The sequence below is a fragment of the Lemur catta genome, chromosome 8 (genome assembly GCF_020740605.2).
Source record: "Lemur catta isolate mLemCat1 chromosome 8, mLemCat1.pri, whole genome shotgun sequence".
NCBI lineage: Eukaryota > Metazoa > Chordata > Mammalia > Primates > Lemuridae > Lemur > Lemur catta.
The window spans coordinates 33,373,202-33,379,819 of record NC_059135.1 but is presented as its reverse complement, the minus strand read 5'-3'; positions in this window follow the sequence as shown (position 1 = coordinate 33,379,819).

Below are 6,618 nucleotides of genomic sequence, written 5' to 3'. Positions count from 1 at the left end.
TCCCTTGATGTTGAAGGAAGCGAGGTACCGTGTAACTCAGCGACACGGTCACAGACTTGTGTCACGCGGTCTGATTCTAAAGCTGATGCTTTTCGCTATTCTACACAGCCTTCACCACCATCTATCAAGCGGTTTATATTCCAGGAAGCTGAGGTTGGGTAAAAGGGGATGGTGGAATGTGAGGGGCAGGTTTGGGCATATTAAGGTTGATTGTTTCTCTGTGTCTTAGTTTCCTCAGGCTGCTGTAACAAAATACCCCAAATGGAGTGGCTTAAAATAACTCATATTTCTTTCAAAGTTCTGAGGGCCAGAAGTTTGAAATAGAATCTCCCAGGAATCCCTGGCATTGCTTGGCCTGTGGCTGCGTCACTCTGATCTCTGCCTCTGTCCCCACGGAGCCCTCTTCTCTGTGCCTCCTCCATGTCTGTTCCAAATCTCCAGGTTGTTTTTCTTGTAGAGACACTGGTTACTGGATTCAGGGCCCTCCACAATCTGAGATGGTTTCACCTCAACGTTCTAAGCTGATTACGCCTGAAAAGACCCTATTTCCAAATAAGGTCACATTCTGAGGTTCCAGGTGGACATGAATGTTGGGGGAAGACTATTTAACCTGCTATACTCTGCAATTGCCATTTGGAGATACCAGTCACTCCTCAGTGAGAAAATGAGGGATCCTGTGTCCTGTGAGATTTACACAGAATGGGAGGAATGGGTGAGAACAGGTGGCTGAGAGGTGGCCTTTCAGGGAGCCCTGGAAAAACACAGGCAGCTCCTAAGGAACACTTCTAGGAGACCTTCCGAAGGATTATGAAACAAAAGCTATGGAAACCCTTTGCTCTCACGGCAGTCAGTCACTTGTGCATAGTCGCACAAGAAGGCTTATCTTGCTATTTGTGCTTGTTGGTTCAGCAGGAATTAGTGGTTATAGTATTTGTTTTTTGTAGGCATTTAAGAAGGTTTGGGGACATAAAGAAAAAGCCGTGGGCTCTGATAGGAAGGAACTGACCACTTCAAGTGTGAGGCAACCTTGTCTCCTGCCAGAGGAGCTGGTAATGCCAGCTTCCTTATCAGCTAACTAACAAGGGTTCCTAGTAAAAAGAAATAATCTGCAAAGGAAATGGGCAAAGACTTAGACCAGGCAAAGAGACCCAAAACCAGTGTCAAGATCCCCTGCAGACATCAAGCTTTACGTTTGCAGGACATTCTTCCACAAAGAATGGATCTGGGCCGTGTGGAGGGGAAGCGATGTCCTTTGATCCCTGGAGCGTAAGAGGGATTCATAGGTGTTGGTGGGTGGAAAAAAATGTCACTATCCCCAGGAGGAAGAGCTGCTCCATACAGACAGGTGTTTGCTGAGAGGTGGTAGAGGTGGAGAGGGTGGAAAGCCTTGGCTAATTAGAAAGTCTGACTTTCTTATGGGACTGAGTGTCTACCAGAACTTGTAAATTCTACAAGGCATAGTTTCGCCATCATCAGCCAAGTTCAGGTAACCCACTGAAGCAATGTTTCCTAGAGCGTTCCAGGAGCTCAGAGGTGGTCTTGTAGAACTCAGATGTGTACCAGTTGTGTCTGTGTGCAGTGATATTTCTCCACTCTGCACTTGGAGAGAAATGTATGTGTAAACCATTATTTCTCCTCCTCAGAGCCTCTGCTTACTCAAGCTAAAATTTTGCTTTTAAGAGGTTTTTGGAAAGAAAAAATATAACTTAAGAATACAATTTCTTCCAGAAAAAGTCTTGTTCTTTTATATCTGTATCTGCAAGTAAAGCAAATACAGATTGTTTCTGTATATCTGTCAGATTCTCACAATTTTAAGTCACTTGCAGTTAAAGAAATACCCTAACCAAGGCATGTCTACCATTTTTCCCAAGGTATCTCTCTTTGCCCTCCCGTGCCCTCATGTCTCTTTACCTGGACTACACCCTATGGGTATCCATGTGCTGATTCCTTTGTACAGGTGTGCCCATTTGCCTATAATGGCATCCTGTTTTAAGGTCCTTGTAGAGACTGAGACTAAATCACATGAAACAGCTTGAGACAATGGTGTTCGAACGGTACAGGTTGTTCCACAGGTGCATTTAATTACCATATCAGGATTCAGAGCTGGTGGTGAATACATTTTCTTCCTAATTAAAATACATTCAGGGAAGGTGACATTGAAAGGATTTGACCCAATTCACTTTGGAAATCCTCTGCTGAGGAACCTCAGGAGACTTCCTCCACATTGTATTCAGGGAGGGCAGGGGGTGTGCTGTATCAGTACTTGGTTTCTTTGCATTCCTGATGGGAGGAAGTGGTGTAGGTGTCAGCGTGTTTCTACGGCACCCACAGCTTGTGAATACAGATGGGGCTCACATTAAGCAAAAGAATCCATAGTTTTCTACCTCTTATCCTCATAGTGGATACAGGACTTGTAGTCCCACTTAGATGAAAACCTCACATAGTTATTTCTTGAAGTCCTCAGGGAACTTCTCACATGCTCACAAATACCTTTCTCATTTTGTCTTCCGTTCTGACACCTCTCCATAAATTGGGAGCTTGAGACGACATGGTGATTGGACAAACAACAGCACTGTCACAAAAGCATATACAGCATTGGTTGCATCATTTGGTACGAACTTCCTTCTGAAAACCAAAACTTAGTTTGAGTTATATAGGATAGAGCATAAAGCACGGCTTTCTTCATCCAAAAGTATTTTGATTAATTTAAAAAATGTGTTATGGGTTATAAGGTGGTAGGTCCATGTATACATTTCTTAACCTTAGAAAATCATTCAGTATTTGATATTTCCATATTTAAAACATGATTAAAACAAAAATTAATTTTGCTTTCTTAAAACTGCAAATTAAAGAACACATTTCACCGTGTAGATGTTGGTAGTATCTGAAGCCAGGTTGAATTTTGTATCAGAGGAAATTAGGATAGCTGAAAAACCAAGGCATTGATTCTTATGCCAGTATTTCTCAGCTCTCCTTTTAAAGTTGTTAACAATATTTTCTATGCTACTCAAGGGATTTCTAGAGCTGTGATGGTACATTGTATAATGTCTTGTTACAAAGCCATTTTATTTATATTGATCTATGTTCCACTGGAATAGAGAGAGCCCTGGGTGCTACTCTCCTCTTACATTTGAAGACCTGGAGTGTCAGGAATGCACTGAAGTGTCCAAGATCATGTAGCTTGCAGGTGGCCTGTGGTCTCCTTGCTCCAACCCTGGGACTTTCCCTTATGTGGCCTTTACTGGTATGAGCACAAGTGTTCCTATTCCTATGCGCTCAATATTTGGGAATTCTTTCTATGGGGATGGATAGGCTGGCGTGCAAAGGATAACACGTGGCAGAGAGCTCATGGCTCATGGCTCTCTGGCTTAGAGAAACAAAATTTACTTTTGTGAGTCTCGCATGTGCCAAGCATCAAACAGTTATCCTCACAGCTACCCTATAAAGCAGATATAATCACCGATTTTAGATTCAAAGAGGTTTAACTTGCCCAAGGCCTTGTTCAGGTGATAAGAAAGTAAAAATTTAGGTCCCAGCTATCTTGTTTGTACTGCTACATCAGTTGCCTCCTCATTGTGTTTAGACAGAAATGAACACTAAAAGGAGGCAGGAACAGAATGATGGGGAAAATTGTGCTCAAATTAAGAGGAAATGAGAGGTTCCTCCTGATTATATGAACTGTATTTAGCAAAAGTTGGATTCTGGGCCAGCCCGACTCCCAGGCAGCGATGTCACTACTTACATTGTGTGACTTCAGAACCCCTGGAAGAATCCTATATAACCTAAAAATGTTTCCCCTCCAATACGTAGGAAACTGTCTTGGGGTCTTTTTTAAAAATTTAGATCTTCTGGAAGGATCATATACATTAGGAATAATTTAACTAGAGATTAATAAAAAGACCCAGGGGCTCTCTGCTGTGCATTCTTATTAAGGACTGAGGACAGACACCCAGCAGGTGTGCTGCAGGGGCTTGGTGAACCGGGCTGGTCAGGGCAGAGTAGGCTGAAGATGGTCCTTGCGGAGGAAGAGGAGCCACAAGCTGCCAGGGACCAAGGCCCGTGTGAGGCTATGGAAGTGCCAAAAGGAGAGAAGATTCTAGAGGCCCATTTTTGCCTATTTTTACCATGTATTCCATTAGCACCACTATTTACAGTGGTCCCCTGACTTCATTTTCATGGAACTTCTAGTTACCATTTCATGGAAATCATTAAAAGCAAGGCATTTTGTTTTCATAGACTGGCATTTCAAAAAATCTGTAAATGCGGTTGCATTATTTTTCCACACTCTGTGAACAGTCTCACTCAACAGCAAAACATTATCACTCGATTAATAAACGCTTACACCTGATAGTTCATTTTTGAGAACTACCAACTCCTCGTCACTTGTTTCTATTCTTGATCCTGTAGCACGCTAACTTTTTGCTCTCAGTATTTGGCAAAATCTTACTACTGTGGCAACTGTTCCCTGAGACTCTCCCGTTGTTAATCACAGACCCGACAGCCCACGTTCCTCCTGCTGTTTCTGCCGTCGCCATTTTAAGCAAGGTGCACGTAAATGGGATTCGCAGCCCCTGCTGGCCGCCTCATTATCTCCATCCAGTTTCTGACCGCATGATATTAATGCCGATCTGCTTTCCTGCAACCAGTTATGCATACCTGTAATTAATGTATACTTTTCTGCTCTCTTTCTGAATACAATATGTAGTTTTTTCCTAATAGGTCAGGTATATGATTTTGCTTTTTAATTTTTCCTTTTTAGCTACCTCTGAGATCTGCCGTCTAACATCTCTCACATTGTGACAAGTCTTGGAAACCCTGAGCAGCGCAAGAAAGACACAAAAGATAAACTAGTGAAGTTGATTTGTTTATAATTAGGAGACCCAATTTCTTTTCCAATGCCTTGGGTTTCCTGCTCAGCAAAACGGTCAAGAGACCACATTTATATTTTGCATGCTGATTTTTTTTTGCATGTGTTTTTTTAAAGACAAATGAGCAAGTATAATTATCTGAAGTCACCCTGATTCTACAAGGGCCAGGTAATCCATGTGACAGCATCTAGCCATTAACCCCTTCAGGGACCACCTCACGGGCATAAGGGCCCTTGGCCAATGCTGACCCTTCCTGGTCAGCCACAGCCAGCGAGTGAGTGTGGCATAAAACACCAACCACCTGGATCTGACTCGGGACATACTTGATGGGGATTCTCCAGAGCTCCCCTCCAACTTGACCAAGGCTTTGCTGGCCTCGGTCACAGTCTGATTATCCCTCTGCCCAATCTTCTTTCTGTCCCTTTCATTTCACAGGCAGATTCCTAATAAATGTGTTTGAGTCAACTCAGTGTCAGCTTCCAGAGAACAAAACCCGTGACAGTGACAGGTGACAGACATTAATTATTTTAAATAAATCTACATTTCTCTGGTTTCCTGGAGTCTCAAAAGTAGAGGTGCCCAGGCTTCTCTTAGGACTTTTGAGAGGCTCCACCTGGGCCAGATGAGGCAGTCAGGGCCAGAGGGGAGGGGCAGGCACAGCGCCTCCTTCCTGCGGGTCTGGGCCCCAGCTCTGATGGCTGCAGAGGAACAGGCAGCTTGTGTTTTCCTAACTGGCTTCACCCCAGGGTCAGAACCTTTGGGATTAAAAGACTGCAGGCTGTTATTTACAGCTCCTTCGTGTCACGTGAGGGAAGGTAGCACATTGCAGCGAAATGTATAGGCACTGGACTCACGCAGGTCTGGGCTTTTACTGACCAGTAGTAAACTACACATTTAAAGGGTTTGACATACATATACGCCCAAAAAACCATGACCAGAATCAAGATAACAAGCATACCCATCGTCCCTGGAATGTCCTCTTGACAGTTCTTAATCTCTCTCCTGTGCCTCCTCGATAACCCCTCCCCTAGGCAACAACTGATTTGTCCTTTGTTGTTACAGATTTTCCATTTTTCTAGAACTTTGTTGCCTGAGTACATAATCATTCAGTATGCACTCTTTATTTTTGTCTGCTGTCTTTCACTCAGGATAATTACTTTGACATTCATTTGTGTTGTATGTATCAATTATTTTTTCCTTTTTATTGCTGGGTAAAATTCCATTGTATGGATTTAACACAATTTGTTTATCTATTCACTCATTGAAGGACATTTACGTTGTTTCTGGGTTTTATTTTTGGAGAATTATGAATAAAATTACTACAAACATTCGTGTTCATTTTTCTAGGGAGAGATCCCCTCTAGGGACATAGGATAAATATTTTAGGCGTTGTTGGTCATATAGCTTCTGTTGAAACCCCTCAGCACTACCCCGGAAGTATTAAAAGAGCCACTGTCATTACATACATGAACAAGTGTGGCTGTGTTCTAATAAAACTTTATTTACAAAAACGTATGACTCTTGCTTTAGGGTAAATACTTAAAAGTAGAAAGTATGCATTTAATTTTATAAGACACTGTTAAATTGTTTTCAAGAGCAGCTCTATTTTGCAATCTTACTAGCAACATATGGGAGTTCCAGTTGCTCCTCATCCTTGTCAACACTTGGTATGGATGGACAGATTGTTGTTATTTATTTATTTTTACAGTTAGCTTTTTGAATAGGTATACATTGGTCTTTCTTTGTGGTT